The 19,940-nt window shown below is 54.1% G+C and overlaps 1 protein-coding gene across 2 annotated transcripts in view; it reads right to left on the bottom strand.

Annotated features, from left to right (window-relative positions):
* The window catches only part of LOC147709889 (uncharacterized), a 239,011-nt gene extending 219,724 nt beyond the window's left edge, over positions 1–19,287 (bottom strand). The window contains exon 1 of one of the 2 annotated variants that reach the window (XM_086928328.1): positions 16,546–19,287. The gene's annotated coding sequence lies outside the window, so the exon portion shown is untranslated. Of the gene's footprint in view, positions 1–12,404; positions 12,421–16,545 lie in introns of those variants that run through there. The other variant, XM_086928329.1, reaches the window with a different exon arrangement.
* Between the last annotated feature and the right edge of the window lie 653 nt (positions 19,288–19,940).

Raw genomic sequence — 19,940 nt, 5'->3', positions numbered from 1 at the left:
GTGAGGGAGAACAGGCTGGCGAACTGTGACAGGAGGGCTTGACACTCTTGGCGTTGTTCTCTGGTGAGGGTCTCCGAGAGTCGGACCCCATCCACGGAGCCTTCTTGCTCCTGAGTCCGTAGGAGGTCAGGGAGAGGCTCGGAGTCTTCTTCAACCCCATTGTCTGTGGCCATCAGGAGGCTGAGCTCTGTTCGTACAAAGTGGGGCTTTAGTCTGTTAGCGTGGAGGACCCGGAGAGGGTTCCGGGAGGATTCCATGTCGATGAGATAGGTGGCAGGACCCTTGCGCTCGATTACTTTGAAGGGCCCCGTCCATTTGTCTTGTAGAGCGCATGGCTCCGTGGGGGACATTACCCATACCTGTTGGCCAGGTTCGAATTCAATGGATGAGGCATTCTGGTCATACCATTTTTTTATGTCCTCTTGACTGGCCTCTAGGTTGGCTTTCGCTAGTTCTCTGAACCGCCGGGTCTGGTTGCGGAGGGTGAGGAGGTACCGGAAGACATCTGGAGGGTTCTTTAACGGAGGCATCTCCCAGCCCTCTTTGACTAGGCTGAGCGGCCCCCGCACTGGGTGTCCATATAGCAGTTCAAAGGGGCTGAAGCCTAGGGATTTCTGAGGGACCTCTCGGTAGGCGAAGAGGAGGCACGGCAGCAGCACATCCCACTGGCGACGGAGGGGCTCTTCCAACCCCCCGATCATCCCCTTTAGCGTGCGGTTGAATCGCTCAACAAGTCCGTTCCCTTGGGGGTGATAGGGGGTCGTGAATCGGTAGGTGACCCCGCACTGCTGCCAGAGGGATTTCATGTATTTAGAGATAAAGTTCGTGCCTCTGTCGCTGACGACTTCTCGGGGGAAGCCCACACGGGAGAAGATCCCCATCAGAGCCCGGCCGACTACCGGGGCTGTCACAGTCCGCGGAGGAACAGCCTCAGGGTAGCGGGTGGCGTGGTCCACTAGTACCAAGATGAATCGATGGCCCTGTTTTGTGCGCGGGTCCAGGGGCCCCACAATGTCTATTCCGACCCTCTCAAATGGGGTAGTGACCACAGGAAAAGGTTGCAGGGGGGCCTTTAGTTTGCGGCCGCTCTTTCCACTGGCTTGGCACGTGGGGCAGGATCGGCAATGCTGGTGCACATCGTTCCTCATTTTGGGCCAGAAGAAGTGGGTCACTAGGCGACTGTAAGTTTTATCTTGTCCCAGGTGCCCTGCCAGGGGGACATCGTGGGCCAGGTTTAGCAGAAAGTCTCTAAAGCGGAGGGGCACCACTAATACCCTGTTGGCCCCCAGCTCGGCGATTCTTTGCTCGCTGTACAGCAGATCATTGTCCCAGTAGACCCAATGAGTTCCGGAGGTATCCCCTGCGCTTTGGGCGAGCGCTTGCTGGCGGAGTCCCTCGAGGGAGGGACAGGTCTTCTGTTCTTGGCGAAATTGTTCTTGCGTGGGCCCCCCCTCTTGAGGCCACTGGTCGAGGTTAGCGAGGTCGGAGGGTTGAGCTGGTTCGGAGGGGATGTCATGGTCGGTGGTTTCGGCTGGGGCGACCGGAGGCGGTGGCGCCGGCCATTCGGGCTCTTCTGGGCGGTGGTTGGCACGGGCGGCCATGGACCGGGTGGTGACGCACGCCCAGTCCGGGACGCCTAACATCCCCAGGTGTTCTTTTCGCTCCACGGCTGCCCACGGAGAGCTTTCAAGGTCATTTCCAAGGAGGCAGTCTACGGGGGCGTCATCTCGGACTGTTACTTTCAACATGCCGGAGACCCCTCCCCATTCGAAAGGGACGCAGGCCATCCGACACAAACTTTCCGAGTTATCGGCTGATCGTACAGGGCAGAGAATGTTCGGTAAATACTGTTCTGGGGCCACCAGGTGACAGCGGACGGCTGTTACACTGGCCCCGGTGTCACGAAGGGCTTCGGCCCGGCGCCCATTGATGCTCACCCATTGGCTGTACTTCTGGGTGTTAGCGGGTAGGGGGACCCGCGGGACTATGTCTTTCCCCCCTAAGCATGCCAGAGCCATGGCGGCTGGCTCCCACTCTTGATGCTCTTGTTCGTATTCTTCCTGCTCCTCGGAGATCTGTTCTTCCCCTAGGGCCGCAGCGGCCACTTGGCGGGGTCTTGGGCTCTGGTACTGTGGGCAGTTTGGGTCGTTTGCGTAGTGGCCGACTCGTTGGCATCGGTGACACGTGACATTGGCTCTGTACCCCGGTCGCGCCGGGGTGCTGCCCCGGTTGGCCGGGGGGGTGGTGCTGGTTGCGGGGGCGGCCGGAGCGTTGTCTCTTCCTCGTCCTTGGCCCCCTCCTCCTCCTCTGGGTCGGTGCTGACCATTGTTGTTCCGGTTCTGTTCGTAGAACCCATTCCGGCCCACTCTGGTGATTTCCCACCGGTCAGCTTCCGCTGCGAACTGCCGGGGATCTGTTAACTTGCTGTCGAGGAGGTGCTGGCGGAGTTCAATGAAACAATTGTTCGACAGATGCTCCCATACCATCAGATTGAACAGTTGTTCGTAGGTCGTGACATTGCTTCCTCTGATCCAGCCCTCGAAGGCTCGGCTAAAGTAGGTTACGTAGTCCACCCAAGTGGTACCCGGGATGCGGGTGCAGTCTCGGAACCTCTGACGGTACATCTCGGGTGTGAGGCCATAGCGGGTGAGGAGGGCCGCTTTCATATGGTCATAGGAGGTCATCTGGTGGTCCGGGAGTTGTAGCAGGGTATCGCGGCCCTCATTGAGGAATCTCCCCCATAGACCGGCTCCCCAATCGCTTCTATCGATCCGGTGTGCAGTCATAGCGATTTCATAGGCCTTAAACCATTGCTGGATGTCGTCTTCTCGGAAATATTCTCGGACAACATCCTTGGGGATGTGTACCTTTTTCTCTGTGGCCCCTGAGGTGTGGGGTCGCTCGGGCACCCCTGCTTCTTTATTCTGCTTGCGCAGGTTGATCTCGGCTAGGTTCCGTTCGTGTTCGTACGCCAGTTTCTTTTCCTCGAGCTCCCTTTGTCTCTGTTTCTCTTCTCTTTCTTCTCGGAGACACAGGTGCTCTAAGTTGTTTTTTTGTTCAGCCAGCTTGAGTTCAATGTCCATCTTGAGTCGGGCCATTTCCAGCTCGTGTAGTCGGGTTCTTTCTCTTTCCTGGATCTCGTCTTGAGAGAGACCCGTTCTTTGCCCTTCAGGGGCCGTGGTTGTTTTTTCTGCGGTGCTTTGATCGGGGGTTCCGGTAGCCCCGGTCTCTGCCCAAGATTCTAGGGCATGCTTGAAATCATCTTTGGTGCTTAGTCCGGTGGTAGCGATCCCCAGTTCGATGCAGAATTGTTTTAGTTCACGATGGCTGTACTCCTCTAGTTTCTCCATTTGGAACTTCTCGGTTGATCCGCTTTCTTTAGTTGTCATTGCGATTTCGTCGTGGGGTGAGCTACTCTCTGTACGTTATGCGGTGATTCGAATCGCGCCGCTGGCCACCAATGTTAGACGGACCGGGAGGGTCGGCCGAGATTACGGGGAGAGGTCTCCGGGGAGAGCCGTCTCCAACGACTGTACAGATAAGTAACTTCCCCCCCACAGACGGACACCACACAAGATTGAAGGTTAACGAGACTTTATATGCAATTCTTAGGTTACGATGATATGATACAAGGAGGTCTGGACTCAGGGGTCCCCTCGGTTCTAGTCTCTGGCTGAGGAAAGGGGTAGCGGGACAGTCTTTGTTACCAATGAGTGGAAAATAGCTCTCAATCCTCGAGCTCGGCGTTCTAGATGATCGGGCCGCGGCGGAGCCAGGCAGGTCCCGAGATGGACGAAGGAAGGACGACGGTCCGCGGCGGAGCCTGCAGGTCCCGGTGAAGATGACGGTTACAACGGTCCGCGGCCACGCCAGCAGGTCCCGACGACGATGATGGATTTGAAGGTTGCGAAGGCTGTGGCAGCGCCAACAGGCAGGACGATGGTGCACAGGACAGAGCTACGGCAGCGCCAGTAGTCCGTCAAGGATGAGTTCCTCTTTACGTCTCTCGACTCCAAGATACAACTGCCTTCCTGCTCTGGAGCTGCCCCAGTTATAGGGCTGGCGTGCTTTGATGTCCGGACCCTCGCACTTGGAGGTCGGGAGGTCCGGGATGAGGGAGTCCAGACACCCAGCAGGGGGGTGGAGCCAGCGCCCGGGGAGGCGATGGGCGAGCGGCACTTGGCGGGGGAGAGCCATCGGCACCTCTTTCTCCCATTGACTTGCCAAGTAGCCCGCTCACCTCCTGGGTGGAGGGTGGTGCCGGAATGTCTGAGGCCGGGCTAGGCCCAGGGTTGAGGTCGATCGGGGGCCAGGCGGCCTCGTGGTGAAGTGTCCAAGATGGCGGCCCAGGCTGGGCGCGTGGGCCGGCAGTGGATCGGACCCACGAGGTTAACGTGCTCGAGGGCAGGGGCCCTGAGAGGACGGAGGACGTGCAATGGTGGTGTGTGGTACTTGCGTGACGGGACCCAGGCCTGGTTGGGCCGGGGGAGAGCGGCCCTTCATGTGGCCTGTCCAACAACAAACAAGAGGGATAAAAAAAGAACCCTACCCACAGACAAGAGGGATAAAAGAAGAACCCTACCCACAAACAAGAGGGGTAAAAGAACTACCCTACCCAAAAAAAAGAGGGATAAAAGAACTACCCTACCCACAGGCAAGAGGGGTAAAAGAAGAACCCTACCCACAGACAAGAGGGTTAAAAGAAGAACCCTACCCACAAACAAGAGGGGTAAAAGAAGAACCCTAAAAGAAGAACCCTACCCACAGACAAGAGGGGTAAAAGAAGAACCCTACCCACAGACAAGAGAGGTAAAAGAAGAACCCTACCCACAAACAAGAGGGATAAAAGAACTACCCTACACACAAACAAGAGGGATAAAAAAAGAACCCTACCCACAAACAAGAGGGATAAAAGAAGAACCCTACCCACAAACAAGAGGGGTAAAAGAACTACCCTACCCAAAAAAAGAGGGATAAAAGAACTACCCTACCCACAGGCAAGAGGGGTAAAAGAAGAACCCTACCCACAGACAAGAGGGGTAAAAGAAGAACCCTACCCACAAACAAGAGGGATAAAAGAAGAACCCTACCCACAAACTAGAGGGGTTAAAGAACTACCCTACCCACAAACAAGAGGGATAAAAGAACTACCCTACCCACAAACAAGAGGGATAAAAGAACTACCCTACCCACAAACAAGAGGGATAAAAGAACTACCCTACCCACAGGCAAGAGGGGTAAAAGAAGAACCCTACCCACAGACAAGAGGGGTAAAAGAGGAACCCTACCCACAGACAAGAGGGGTAAAAGAAGAACCCTACCCACAGACACGAGGGATAAAAGAAGAACCCTACCCACAAACAAGAGGGGTAAAAGAAGAACCCTACCCACAAACAAGAGGGATAAAAGAACTACCCTACCCACAAACAAGAGGGATAAAAGAAGAACCCTACCCACAAACAAGAGGTATAAAAGAACTACCCTACCCACAAACAAGAGGGATAAAAGTACTACCCTACCCACAAACATGAGGGATAAAAGAACTACCTGACCCACAGGCGAGAGGGGTAAAAGAAGAACCCTACCCACTGACAAGAGGGGTAAAAGAAGAACCCTACCCACAGACAAGAGGGGTAAAAGAAGAACCCTACCCACAGACAAGAGGGGTAAAATAACTACCCTACCCACAAACAAGAGGGATAAAAGTACTACCTGACCCACAGGCAAGAGGGGTAAAAGAAGAACCCTACCCACAGACAAGAGGGATAAAAGTACTACCCTACCCACAAACAAGAGGGGTAGAAGAACTACCTGACCCACAGGCAAGAGGGGTAAAAGAACAACCCTACACACAGACACAAGGGATAAAAGAACTATCCTACCCACAGACAAGAGGGGTAAAAGAACTACCTTACCCACAGACACAAATGGGCAGAGAGTTACACTGCCCACAGACAGGAGGGGGAATAGAGCAAAACTACCCATGGACATGGTGGGGCAGAGAGCTACACTATCCACAGCCAGGAGGGGTAAAAAAACTACCCTATCCACAGACATGAGGGGTAAAATAACTACCCTACCCACAGGCAAGAGGGGAAAAGTACTACCCTACCGACAGACAATGGGGTAAAGGAACTACCCTACCCACATACAAGAGGGGTAAAATAACTACCTTACCCACAGACACAGGGTAAAAGAACTACCCTACCCACAAATAAGAGGGATAAGAGAATTACCTTACCCACAGCAAGAGGGGTAAAAGAACTGTCCGATCCACAGACATGAGGGGTAAAAGAACTACCCAAACCACAAACAAGAGAGGTAACAGAACTACCCTACCCACAGAGAAGAGGGGTATCATAACTACCCTACCCACAGGCAAGAGGGGTAAAAGAACAACCCTACCCACAGACACCAGGGATAAAAGAACTATCCTACCCACAGACAAGAGGGGTAAAATAACTACCTTATCCACAGACACAAATGGGTAGAGAGTTACACTGCCCACAGACAGGAGGGGGCAGAGAGCAAAACTACCCATGGACAGGGTGGGGAAGAGAGCTACACTATCCACAGACAGGAGGGGCAGAAAGCAAAACTAACCACAGACAGGAGGGGGCAGAGAGCTAAACTACCCATGGACAGGATAGGGCAGAGAGCTACCCTACCCATGGACAGGAGGGGGCAGAGAGAGCTACTCTGCCCACAGACAGGAGGAATGAGAGAGCTACCCTACCTACAGACAGGAGAGGGCAGAGAGCAAAACTACCCATGGACAGGATGGGGCAGAGAGCCACCCTACCCACTGACAGGAGAGGTAGAGAGAGCTACACAACCCACAGACAGGAGGGTGTAGAAAGATTTAACATACCTACAGGCAGGAGGGGGCAGATAACTATACAACCCAGGGATAGGAGGGGGCAGAGAGAGCTACTCTACCCATGAAGGTTCTACACTCAGCAGTCAAGGGGTACAGAGAGATGTTCTACTTGCAGAGGTAGATTGGTGAGGAGAGATGTTCTACGTGCAGGGGTATGGTGGTGTGGAGAGATACTCTGCATACAGAGATAAAGGGATGATGAGAGATGTTCTAGCACTAAGCTAATGTGATGAGGTGTTACATTTTACACGCAGAGTTAACGTGGTGAGGAGGGATGTTTTACACACAAAAGAGAGCGTGCAAAAATGGATGTCCTAGCCACCGTGGGAAAGAGAGACGTTCCATTCACAGAGCTAGATTGGTGAGGAGAGATGTTCTACGCACAGAGGTGGAGTGAGGAGGAGAGATGTTCTATGCACAGAGATAGAGTAGTGATTCGAGATATTCTACGCACAGAAGCAGAGAGGTGAGGAGAGATATTTTACGTGCAAAGGTAGAGTGTTGAGGAGAGATGTTTTACGTGCAGAGGTATAGTGTTGAGGAGAGATGTTCCACATGCAGACGCAGAGTGGTGAGGAGAGATGTTCTACACTCAGAGGTAGAGAGGTGTTGAGATGTTCAATGGGTAGAGGTAGTGTAGTTCTACGAAGTAAAGTGGTAAGGAGGGACGTTCTATGCACAGAGGTAGAGTGGTGAGGAGAGATATTCTACATGCAAGGGTAGATTGGTGAGGAGAGATGTTCTACGTGCAGGGGTAGGGTGGTGTGGAGAGATGCTCTGCATACAGAGATAAAGAGATGATGAGAGATGTTCTAGCACTGAGCTAGTGTGATGAGGTGTTACATTTTACACGCAAAGTTAACGTGGTGAGGACGAATGTTTTACACACAAAAAGAAGAGTGCGAGAATGAATGTCATAGCCACAGTGGGAAAGAGAGATGTTGTAATCGTAGAGCTAGATTGGTGAGGAGAGATGTTCTTAACCCAGAGGTAGAGTGGACAGGAGAGATGTTATTCATGCAGAGATAGAGTGGTGAGTTGAGATATACTACCACAGAGGCAGAGTGGTGAGAAGAGATGTTTTATGTGTAGAGGTAGAGTGGTGAGGAGAGATGTTTTATGTGCAGAGGTAGAGTGTTAAGGAGAGATGTTCTACACGCAGAGGTAAATGTAAATGTACAGGAATTTATATAGCGCAAATCACCAACCGGTCTCTAAGCGCTTGCTTAGGGAACCCGTCCTGGTATTCTCCTGTGAGATAAACCCGACAGGGTATCCACAAGGTGAAAGCCAGGCATCCCGCCGCGAGGGGCCGTTGTGGAGATTAAGCAAGCTATTGCCCAGAATCACAGAGTGTGAACCCGTGAATCGAGTAGGCACCGGAGCGAGAATTGTCGAGTCCATGGACATTTTAGGACTCAAGACCCCGCCGAGCCGGGAATTGAACCCTGGTCCCGGGCTGACCTCTGCTTCCAGGTCTGCCTCCTCTAACCAGTGAGCCACACTTCTCCACGAGAGGTAGAGTGGAGAGGAGAGATGTTTTACATGCAGAGGTAGAGTGTTGAGGAAAGATGTTCTACATGCAGAGATAGAGTGATGAGGAGAGATGCTCTACACTCAGAGATAGGATGTGAGCAGTGATGAGGAGAGATGTTCTATACGCATAGGTATAGTGGGGAAGAGATATGTTCTACACGCAGAGGTAGAGTGGTGAGGAGAGATGTATACATGGAGAGGTAGAGTGTTGAGGAGAGATGTCCTAGATGTAGAGGTAGAGGGAACAGGAGAGATGTTCTACATGCAGAGATAGGGTAGTGAGGAGAATTGTTGTATGCTTAGAAGTAGAGTGGAGTGTACACACAGAGGTATAGTGGTGAGGAGAGATGTTCTACAAGCAGAGGTAAAGATTTGAGGACAGATGTTCTGTACGCAGAGGTAGCGTGGATAGTAGAGCTATTCTACAAGCAGAGCTAGAGTGTTGCGATGAGATGTTCTACTAGCAAAGGTAGAGTGATGAGGAGAGATGTTCCACACACAGAGACAGAGAAGAGAGGAGAGATGTTCTACACGCCGAGACAGAATGGAGAGGAGAGATGTTCTGCATGCATAGGTAGTGTTGAGGGGAGATTTTCTACTCTCAGATGTAAAGTGTTGAGCCGAGATGTTCAACTCGCAGAGATAGAGTGAGGAGGAGTGATGTTCTATGCATACAGGTTGTGGGGAGGAGAGTTGTTCTACCCGCAGAGGTAGAGTAGGAAGGAGAGATTTTCTACAATTAGAGGTATGGTGGTGAGGGGAGATGATCTAAGTACTGAGGTTGAGTACTGATAGGAGATGTTTTACACATAGGGATAGGTTGGTGAGTAGAGAAGTTGTACTCGCAGAGGTAAAGTGGTGAGGACAGATGTTCTACCCACAAAAGAGTGTGAGAAAGGATGTCCCAGCCACAGTGGTAAGGAGAGACAGTCTACCTGCAGAGCTAAAGAAAAGAAGAGGTAGGGTACTGAGGAGAATAGTTGTATGCTCAGAAGTAGAGTGGAGTGCAGAGATGTTCTACACACAGAGATATAGCGGTGAGGATAGATGTTCTACACGCAGAGGTAGTGTGGTATAGAGAGATGGTCTGCGTACAGAGATAGAGAGATGATGAGAGATGTTCTACGCGCTGAGGTAGGGTGGTGAGGAGTGATATTTTACACACACAGGTAAAGTGGTGAGGACAGATGTTCCACACTCAGGTGGTGAGGAGAGATGTTCCACACTCAGGTGGTGAGGAGAGATGTTCTACGCTGAGGTAGAATGGTGAAGAGAGAAGTTCTACTCGCAGAGGTAAAGTGGTGAGGACAGATGTTCTACCCACAAAAGAGAGAGTGTGAGAATGGATGTCCAAGCCACTGTGGTAAGGAGAGATGGTGTACCTGCAGAGCAAAAGAGATGTTCTACACCAAGAGGTAGAGTGTTGAGGCAAGATGTTCTACAAGCAGAGGTAGGGTACTGAGAAGAATAGTTGTATGCTCAGAAGTAGAGTGGAGTGCAGAGATGTTCTACACACAGAGGTAGAGTGGGGAAGAGAGATGTTCTACATGCAGAGGTAGAGTGGGGAAGAGAGATGTTCTACATGCAGAGGTAGAGTGCTGAGGGGAGATGCTCTACCCTTAAAAGAGAGAGATTGAGAAGGGATGTCCTAGCCACAGTGGTAAAGAGAGACATTGTGAATTGTGCAAGAGTGGTGAGGATAGATGTTCTGCACACGAAGGTAGAGCTTTGAAGAGAGATACTTTAATCAGAGAGGTATAGTGGTAAGGAGACATGTTCTACATGCAGTGGTAGAGTTTAAGGAGAGATATTCTACACACAAAGGTACAGTGGTGATTAGAAATCTTCTTCATGCAGAGATACGGTCGTGAGGAGAGATATTCTACAAACAGAAGTATAGTGGTGGGGTGAGATGTTCTACTCACATAGGTAAAGATTTGAGGACAGATGTTCTACATGCAGAGGTAGAGTGCTTGTGGGAGATGTTCTACAATCACAGGTAAGGTGATGAAGAGAGATGTTCCACACGTAGAGGTAGAGTGGTGAGGAGAGATGTTCTACAAACAGAGGTAGAGTGGTAAGGAAAGATGTTGTACACTCAGGGGTAGAGTGGTAAGGAGAGTTGTTGTACACTCAGGGGTAGAGTGGTGTGGAGAGATGTTGTACACTCAGAGGTAGAGTGGCGAGGACAGATGTTGTACACTCAGAGGTAGAGTGGTAAGGAGAGATGTTGTACACTCAGAGGTAGAGTGGTAAGGAGAGATGTTGTACACTCACAGGTAGAGTGGTGTGGAGAGATGTACACTCAGAGGTAGAGTGGCGAGGAGAGATGTTGTACACTCAGAGGTAGAGTGGTGTGGAGCGATGTTGTACACTCAGAGGTAGAGTGGTGTGGAGCGATGTTGTACACTCAGAGGTAGAGTGGTGTGGAGCGATGTTGTACATTCAGAGGTAGAGTGGTGTGGAGAGATGTACACTCAGAGGTAGAGTGGCGAGGAGAGATGTTGTACACTCAGAGGTACAGTGGCGAGGAGAGATGTTGTACACTCGGAGGTAGAGTGGCGAGGAGAGATGTTGTACGCTCGGAGATAGAGTGGTAAGGAGAGATGTTGTACACTCAGAGGTAGAGTGGTAAGGAGGGATGTTGCACACACAGAGGTAGAGTGGTGAGGAGAGATGTTATACACTCAGAGGTAGAGTGGTAAGGAGAGATGTTGTACACTCAGAGGTAGAGTGGCGAGGAGAGATGTACACTCGGAGGTAGAGTGGTAAGGAGAGATGTTGTACACTCAGAGGTAGAGTGTTGAGGAGAGATGTTGTACACTCAGAGGTAGAGTGGCGAGGAGAGATGTTGTACACTCGGAGGTAGAGTGGTAAGGAGAGATGTTGTACACTCAGAGGTAGAGTGTTGAGGAGAGATGTTGTACACTCAGAGGTAGAGTGGCGAGGAGAGATGTTGTACACTCGGAGGTAGAGTGGTAAGGAGAGATGTTGTACACTCAGAGGTAGAGTGTTGAGGAGAGATGTTGTACACTCAGAGGTAGAGTGGTAAGGAGGGATGTTGCACACACAGAGGTAGAGTGGTGAGGAGAGATGTTATACACTCAGAGGTAGAGTGGTAAGGAGAGATGTTGTACACTCAGAGGTAGAGTGGTAAGGAGAGATGTTGTACACTTAGAGGTAGAGTGGTAAGGATAGATGTTGTACACTCAGGGGTAGAGTGTTGAGGAGAGATGTTGTACACTCAGAGGTAGAGTGGCGAGGAGAGATGTTGTACACTCGGAGGTAGAGTGGTAAGGAGAGATGTTGTACACTCAGAGGTAGAGTGTTGAGGAGAGATGTTGTACACTCAGAGGTAGAGTGGTAAGGAGGGATGTTGCACACACAGAGGTAGAGTGGTGAGGAGAGATGTTATACACTCAGAGGTAGAGTGGTAAGGAGAGATGTTGTACACTCAGAGGTAGAGTGGTAAGGAGAGATGTTGTACACTCAGAGGTAGAGTGGTAAGGATAGATGTTGTACACTCAGGGGTAGAGTGGTGAGGAGAGATGCTCTAGTGAGACATGGAGTGTCAAAAAACTAGGAAATAGCTGTTTACTCACAGACATGTGTGTGCAGAGACCCCTCTCCGTGCACAGCAGCGAAACGCAGCAGTGTTGAGGCCCCGAAGGTGGCAGAGTGCACAGCCCCCTCTATGTGTGCAGAACCCCTCTCACCGTGCACAGCCCTCTCTCAGAGTGCACAGGCCCCTCTCAGTGTGCACAGCCCCCTCAGTGTGCAGAGCACCCTCTCAGAGCGCACAGTCCCCTCTCAGTGTGCACAGGGCGGTCTCAGGTTGCAGATCCCTCTCTCAGTGTGCACAGCCACCTCTCAGTGTGCACAGGGCGGTCTCAGGTTGCAGATACCTCTCTCAGTGTGCACAGCCCCCTCTCAGTGTGCACAGTCCCCTCTCCATGCACTGCACAGGGCGGTCTCAGGTTGCAGATACCTCTCTCAGTGTGCACAGGGCGGTCTCAGTGTGCCCAGCCCCCTCTCAGTGTGCACAGCCCCCTCTCAGTGTACACAGCCCCTCTCAGTGTGCACAGGGTGGTCTCAGGTTGCTGATACCTCTCTCAGTGTGCACAACCCCCTCTCAGTGTGCACAGCCCCTCTCAGTGTGCAAGCCCCTCTCAGTGTGCATAGCACCCTCTCAGAGCGCACAGTCCCCTCTCAGTGTGCACAGGACGGTCTCAGGTTGCAGATACGTCTCTCAGTGTGCACAGCCCCTCTCAGTGTCTACAGCCCCTCTCAGTGTGCACAGCCCCCTCTCAGTGTACACAGCCCCTCTCAGTGTGCACAGGGCGGTTTCAGGTTGCAGATACCTCTCTCAGTGTGCACAGTCCCCTCTCAGTGTACACAGCACCTCTCAGTGTGCAGAGTCCCCTCTCAGTGTGCACAGTCCCCTCTCAGTGTGCACAGTCCCCTCTCAGTGTGCACAGCCCCCTCAATGTGCAGAGCACCCTCTCAGAGAGCACAGTCCCCTCTAAGTGTGCACAGGGCGGTCTCAGGTTGCAGATACCTCTCTCAGTGTGCACAGACCTCTCTCAGTGTGCACAGCCCCCTCTCAGTGTACACAGCCCCTCTTGGTGTGCACAGCCCCTCTCAGTGTGCACAGTCCCCTCTCAGTGTGTACAGCCCCCCTCAGTGTGCAGAGCACCCTCTCAGAGCGCACAGTCCCCTCTCAGTGTGCACAGGGTGGTCTCAGGTTGCAGATACCTCCCTCAGTGTGCACTGCCCCCTCAGTGTGCACAGGGCGGTCTAATTATGCACAGCCCCCTCTCAGAGTGCACAGTCCCCTCTCAGTGTACACAGCCCCTCTCAGTTTGCACAGTGCGGTCTCAGGTTGCAGATACCTCTCTCAGTGTGCACAGGGCGGTCTCAGGTTGCAAATACCTCTCTCAGTGTGCACAGGCCTCTCTGTGAGCACAGGGCGGTCTCAGGTTGCAGATACCTCTCTCAGTGTAAACAGGTCTCTCTCAGTGTGCACAGGCCTCTCTCAGTGTGCACAGCCCCTCTCAGTGTGCACAGCCCCTCTCAGTGTACACAGGGAGGTCTCAGGTTGCAGATACCTCTTCCAGTGTGCAGAGCCCCTCTCAGTGTGCACAGCCCCCTCTCAGTGTGCAGAGGGCGGTCTCAGGTTGCAGACACCTCTCTCAGTGTGCACAGGCCTCTCTCAGTGTGCACAGCCCCCTCTCCATGTGCACAGCCCCCTCTCAGTGTGCACAGCCCCCTCTCAGTGTGCACAGCCCCTCTCAGTGTGCACAGCCCCCTCTCAGTGTGCAGAGGGCGGTCTCAGGTTGCAGATACCTCTCTCAGTGTGCACAGGGCGGTCTCAGTGTGCACAGCCCCCTCTCAGTGTGCACAGCCCCCTCTCAGTGTACACAGCCCCTCTCAGTGTGCACAGGGTGGTCTCAGGTTGCTGATACCTCTCTCAGTGTGCACAACCCCCTCTCAGTGTGCACAGCCCCTCTCAGTGTGCAAGCCCCTCTCAGTGTGCATAGCACCCTCTCAGAGCGCACAGTCCCCTCTCAGTGTGCACAGGATGGTCTCAGGTTGCAGATACGTCTCTCAGTGTGCACAGCCCCTCTCAGTGTCTACAGCCCCTCTCAGTGTGCACAGCCCCCTCTCAGTGTACACAGCCCCTCTCAGTGTGCACAGGGCGGTTTCAGGTTGCAGATACCTCTCTCAGTGTGCACAGTCCCCTCTCAGTGTCGACACACCCTCTCAGTGTGCAGAGTCCCCTCTCAGTGTGCACAGTCCCCTCTCAGTGTGCACAACCCCCCTAAATGTGCAGAGCACCCTCTCAGAGAGAATGTCCCCTCTAAGTGTGCACAGGGCGGTCTCAGGTTGCAGATACCTCTCTCAGTGTGCACAGACCTCTCTCAGTGTGCACAGCCCCCTCTCAGTGTACACAGCCCCTCTTGGTGTGCACAGCCCCTCTCAGTGTGCACAGTCCCCTCTCAGTGTGTACAGCCCCCCTCAGTGTGCAGAGCACCCTCTCAGAGCGCACAGTCCCCTCTCAGTGTGCACAGGGTGGTCTCAGGTTGCAGATACCTCCCTCAGTGTGCACTCCCCCCTCAGTGTGCACAGGGCGGTCTAATTATGCACAGCCCCCTCTCAGAGTGCACAGTCCCCTCTCAGTGTACACAGCCCCTCTCAGTTTGCACAGTGCGGTCTCAGGTTGCAGATACCTCTCTCAGTGTGCACAGGGCGGTCTCAGGTTGCAAATACCTCTCTCAGTGTGCACAGGCCTCTCTCAGTGTGCACAGGGCGGTCTCAGGTTGCAGATACCTCTCTCAGTGTAAACAGGTCTCTCTCAGTGTGCACAGGCCTCTCTCAGTGTGCACAGCCCCTCTCAGTGTGCACAGCCCCTCTCAGTGTGCACAGCCCCTCTCAGTGTACACAGGGAGGTCTCAGGTTGCAGATACCTCTTCCAGTGTGCAGAGCCCCTCTCAGTGTGCACAGCCCCCTCTCAGTGTGCACAGCCCCCTCTCAGTGTGCAGAGGGCGGTCTCAGGTTGCAGACACCTCTCTCAGTGTGCACAGGCCTCTCTCAGTGTGCACAGCCCCCTCTCCATGTGCACAGCCCCCTCTCAGTGTGCACAGCCCTCTCTCAGTGTGCACAGCCCCTCTCAGTGTGCACAGCCCCCTCTCAGTGTGCAGAGGGCGGTCTCAGGTTGCAGACACCTCTCTCAGTGTGCACAGGCCTCTCTCAGTGTGCACAGCCCCCTCTCCATGTGCACAGCCCCCTCTCAGTGTGCACAGCCCCTCTCAGTGTGCACAGGGCCGTCTCAGTGTGCACAGCCCCCTCTCAGTGTGCACAGCCCCCCTCAGTGTGCACAGCCCCCTCTCAGTGTGCACAGGCCTCTCTCAGTGTGCACAGCCCCCTCAGTGTGCACAGCCCCCTCTCAGTGTGCACAGGCCTCTCTCAGTGTGCACAGCCCCCTCGCCATGTGCTCAGTCCCCTCAGTGTACAAAGCCCCCTCTCAGTGTGCACAGGTCTCTCTCAGTGTGCACAGGGCCGTCTCAGTGTCCACAGGCCTCTCTCAGTGTGCACAGGCCTCTCTCAGTGAGCACAGGCCTCTCTGTGTGCACAGGGAGGTCTCAGGTTGCAGATACCTCTTTCAGTGTGCACAGGCCTCTCACAGTGTGCACAGCCCCCTCTCAGTGTGCACAGTCCCCTCTCAGTGTACACAGGCCCCTCTCCACGCACTGCACAGGGCAGTCTTAGGTTGCAGATACTTCTCTCATTGTGCACAGGCCTCTCTCAGTGTGCACAGCCCCTCTCAGTGTGCACAGTCCCCTCTCAGTGTGCACAGGGCGGTCTCAGGTTGCAGATATATCTCTCAGTGTGCACAGCCCCCTCTCAGTGTACACAGCCCCTCTCAATGTGCACAGGGTGGTCTCAGGTTGCAGATACCTCTCTCAGTGTGAACAGCCCCCTCTCAGTGTGAACAGCCCCCTCTCAGTGTGCACAGCCCCTCTAAGTGTGCACAGCCCCTCTCAAAGTGCACAGTCCCCTCTCAGTGTACACAGCCCCTCTCAGTGTGCACAGGGCGGTCTCAGGTTGCAGATACCTCTCTCAGTGTGCACAGGGCGGTCTCAGGTTGCAGATTCCTCTCTCAGTGTGCACAGGCCTCTCTCACTGTGCACAGCCCCTCTCAGTTGGCACAGCCCCGTCTCAGTGTGCACAGCCTCCTCGCAGTGTGCACAGGGCAGTCTCAGGTTGCAGATACCTCCCTCAGTGTGCACAGCCCCCTCTCAACGTGCACAGCCCCCCTGAGTGTGCACAGCCCCTCTCAGTGTGCACAGGGCCGTCTCAGTGTGCACAGCCCCCTCTCAGTGTGCACAGCCCCCCTCAGTGTACACAGCCCCCTCTCAGTGTGCACAGGGCGGTCTCAGTTTGCAGATACCCCTCTCAGTGTGCACAGTCCTCTCTCAGTGTGCACAGCCCCTCTCAGTGTGCACAGTCCCCTCTCAGTGTGCACAGGGCGGTCTCAGTTTGCAGATACCTCTCTCAGTGTGCACAGCCCCCTCTCAGTCTACACAGCCCCTCTCAGTGTGCCCAGGGCGGTCTCAGGTTGTACATACCTCTCTCAGTGTGCACAGGGCGGTCTCAGGTTGCAGATACCTCTCTACGTGTGCACAGGGCGGGCTCAGGTTGCAGATACCTCTCTCAGTGTGCACAGGCCCCTCTTAGTGTGCACAGCCTCTCTCAGTGTGCACAGGCCTCTCTGAGTGTGCACATGGCGGTCTCAGGTTGCAGATACCTCTCTCAGAGTGCACAGGCCCTTATCAGTATGCACAGCCCCTCTCAGTATGCACAGCCCCCCTCAGCGTGCACAGGGCCGTCTCAGAGTGCAAAGGGCCGTCTCAGTGTCCACAGGCCTCTATCAGTGTTCACGGAGCCATCTCAGTGTGTACAGGACGGTCTGAGGTTGCAGATTCCTCTCTCAGTGTGCACAGCCCCCTCTCCGTGTGCACAGCCCCCTCTCAGTGTGCACAGTCCCCTCTCCATGCACTGCACAGGGCGGTCTCAGGTTGCAGATACCTCTCTCAGTGTGCACAGGTCTCTCTCAGTGTGCACAGGGCCGTCTCAGTGTCCACAGGCCTCTCTCAGTGTGCACAGGCCTCTCTCAGTCTGCACAGGCCTCTCTCAGTGTGCACAGGCCTCTCTATGTGCACAGGGAGGTCTCAGGTTGCAGATACCTCTTTCAGTGTACACAGGCCTCTCACAGTGTGCACAGCCCCCTCTCAGTGTGCACAGTTCCCTCTCAGTGTACACAGTCCCCTCTCCACGCACTGCACAGGGCGGTTTCAGGTTGCAGATACCTCTCTCAGTGTGCACAGGCCTCTCTCAGTTTGCACAGGGCCGTCTCAGTGTCCACGGGCCTCTCTCAGTGTGCACAGGCCTCTCTCAGTGTTCACAGGCCTCTCTCAGTGTGCACAGGGCGGTCTCAGGTTGCAGATATCTCTCTCAATGTGCACAGGCCTCTCTCAGTGTGCACAGTCCCCTCTCCACGCACTGCACAGGGTGGTCAGGTTGCAGATACCTCTCTCAGTGTGCACAGCCCCCCCTCAGTGTGCACAGGGCCGTCTCAGTGTGCACAGGGCCGTCTCAGTATCCACAGGCCTCTATCAGTGTGCCCGGAGCCATCTCAGTGTGTACAGGGCGGTCTCAGGTTGCAGATACCTCTCTCAGTGTGCACAGCCCCCTCTCCATGTGCACAGCCCCCTCTCAGTGTGCACAGTCCCCTCTCCATGCACTGCACAGGGCGGTCTCAGGTTGCAGATACCTCTCTCAGTGTGCACAGGTCTCTCTCAGTGTGCACAGGGCCGTCTCAGTGTCCACAGGCCTCTCTCAGCGTGCACAAGCCTCTCTCAGTGTGCACAGGCCTCTCTCAGTGTGCACAGGGCTGTCTCAGTGTCCACAGGCCTCTCTCAGTGTGCACAGGCCTCTCTCAGTGTGCACAGGCCTCTCTCGGAGTGCACAGGGCGGTCTCAGGTTGCAGATATCTCTCTCAGTGTGCACAGGCCTTTCTCAGTGTGTACAGGGCTGTCTCAGTGTCCACAGGCCTCTCTCAGTGTGCATAGGCCTCTCTCAGTGTGCACAGGCCTCTCTCAGTGTGCACAGGACCGTCTCAGTGTCCACAATCCTCTCTCAGTGTGCACAGGCCTCTCTCAGTGTCCACAGGCCTCTCTCAGTGTTCACAGGGCCGTCTCAGTGTCCACAGGCCTCTCTCAGTGTGCACAGGCCTCTCTCAGTGTGCACAGGCCTCTCTCGGTGTGCACAGGGCGGTCTCAGGTTGCAGATACCTCTCTCAGTGTGCACAGGTCTCTCTCAGTGTGCACAGGGCCGTCTCAGTGTCCACAGGCCTCTCTCAGTGTGCACAGGCCTTTCTCAGTGTGCACAGGCCTCTCTGTGTGCACAGGGAGGTCTCAGGTTGCAGATACCTCTTTCAGTGTGCACAGGCCTCTCACAGTGTGCACAGCCCCCTCTCAGTGTGCACAGTCCCCTCTCAGTGTACACAGTCCCCTCTCCACGCACTGCACAGGGCAGTTTCAGGTTGCAGATACCTCTCTCAGTGTGCACAGGCCTCTCTCAGTGGGCACATGACCGTCTCAGTGTCCACAGGCCTCTCTCAGTGTGCACAGGCCTCTCTCAGTGTGCACAGGTCTCTCTCAGTGTGCACAGGGCGGTCTCAGGTTGCAGATACCTCTCTCAGTGTGCACAGGCCTCTCTCATTGTGCACAGTCCCCTCTCCACGCACTGCACAGGGCGGTTTGAGGTTGCAGATACCTCTCTCAGTGTGCACAGCCCCCCCCTCAGTGTGCACAGGGCTGTCTCAGTGTGCACAGGGCCGTCTCAGTGTCCACAGGCCTCTATCAGTGTGCACGGAGCCATCTCAGTGTGTACAGGGCGGTCTCAGGTTGCAGATACCTCTCTCAGTGTGCACAGCCCCCTCTCCGTGTGCACAGCCCCCTCTCAGTGAGCAAAGTCCCCTCTCCATGCACTGCACAGGGCGGTCTCAGGTTGCAGATACCTCTCTCAGTGTGCACAGGTCTCTCTCAGTGTGCACAGGGCCGCCTCAGTGTCCACATGCATCTCTCAGTGTGCACAGGGCCGTCTCAGTGTCCACAGGCCTCTCTCAGTGTGCACAGGCCTCTCTCAATGTGCACTGGCCTTTCTCGGTGTGCACAGGGCGGTCTCAGGTTGCAGATACCTCTCTCAGTGTGCACAGGCCTCTCTCAGTGTGTACAGGGCCGTCTCAGTGTCCACAGGCCTCTCTCAGTGTGCACAGGCCTCTCTCAGTGTGCACAGGCCTCTCTCAGTGTGCACAGGGCCGTCTCAGTGTCCACAGGCCTCTCTCAGTGTCCACAGCCCCCTCTCAGTGTGCACAGGGCGGCCTCAGGTTGCAGATACCTCACTCAGTGTGCACAGCCTTTTTATGCGCATTGCCCCTCTCTGATCGCCTTTTTATTATCATCTTGGCCAGGAGGCCGGGTCTGGCGGGAAGGGTTCAGGTCATGACCTGGACTTTGGACCAGGCTGTTTGTCGAAGAGAAAGTCAACATGGTGTCCGCCTGCTGTCCGGAATAGGCGCATCGTTCAGGGGTGGGGGCGGTGGGCTTCACTGGGGGTCTCAGCCTGGGCTGCTGCAGTCTGGAGTCTTAACTTTTTGAAGGCCCTGGTTTTTAACAGGTCTTTAAAGACCATTTTCATATTTACATAACTTTGTAAACTGGTTACGGGATCTTTGTGTTTTTTCTGGTTCCAGTAACCCCAGGGCCCCCCTGTTGCCTATTCCTTACATTTATGTTTTATATTTACTAGTGTGAAAATGCATTTCATGAAAAGGAATATAATGTTGGGTTTGACAAAGAAAAATGCCAGCCATGTGTTGTTTAAAGAGCCTGCAAAGACCTCTCTTGACACTAAATAGGGTTATAAATAAAAAAGTATGTATTAATTTGTAATGTGACTT

This window comes from Lissotriton vulgaris, chromosome 6 (assembly GCF_964263255.1).
Source record: "Lissotriton vulgaris chromosome 6, aLisVul1.2, whole genome shotgun sequence".
NCBI classification, from domain to species: domain Eukaryota; kingdom Metazoa; phylum Chordata; class Amphibia; order Caudata; family Salamandridae; genus Lissotriton; species Lissotriton vulgaris.
The sequence above is the reverse complement of the archived record's forward strand: the minus strand, read 5'-3'. Positions and strand labels throughout refer to the sequence as shown.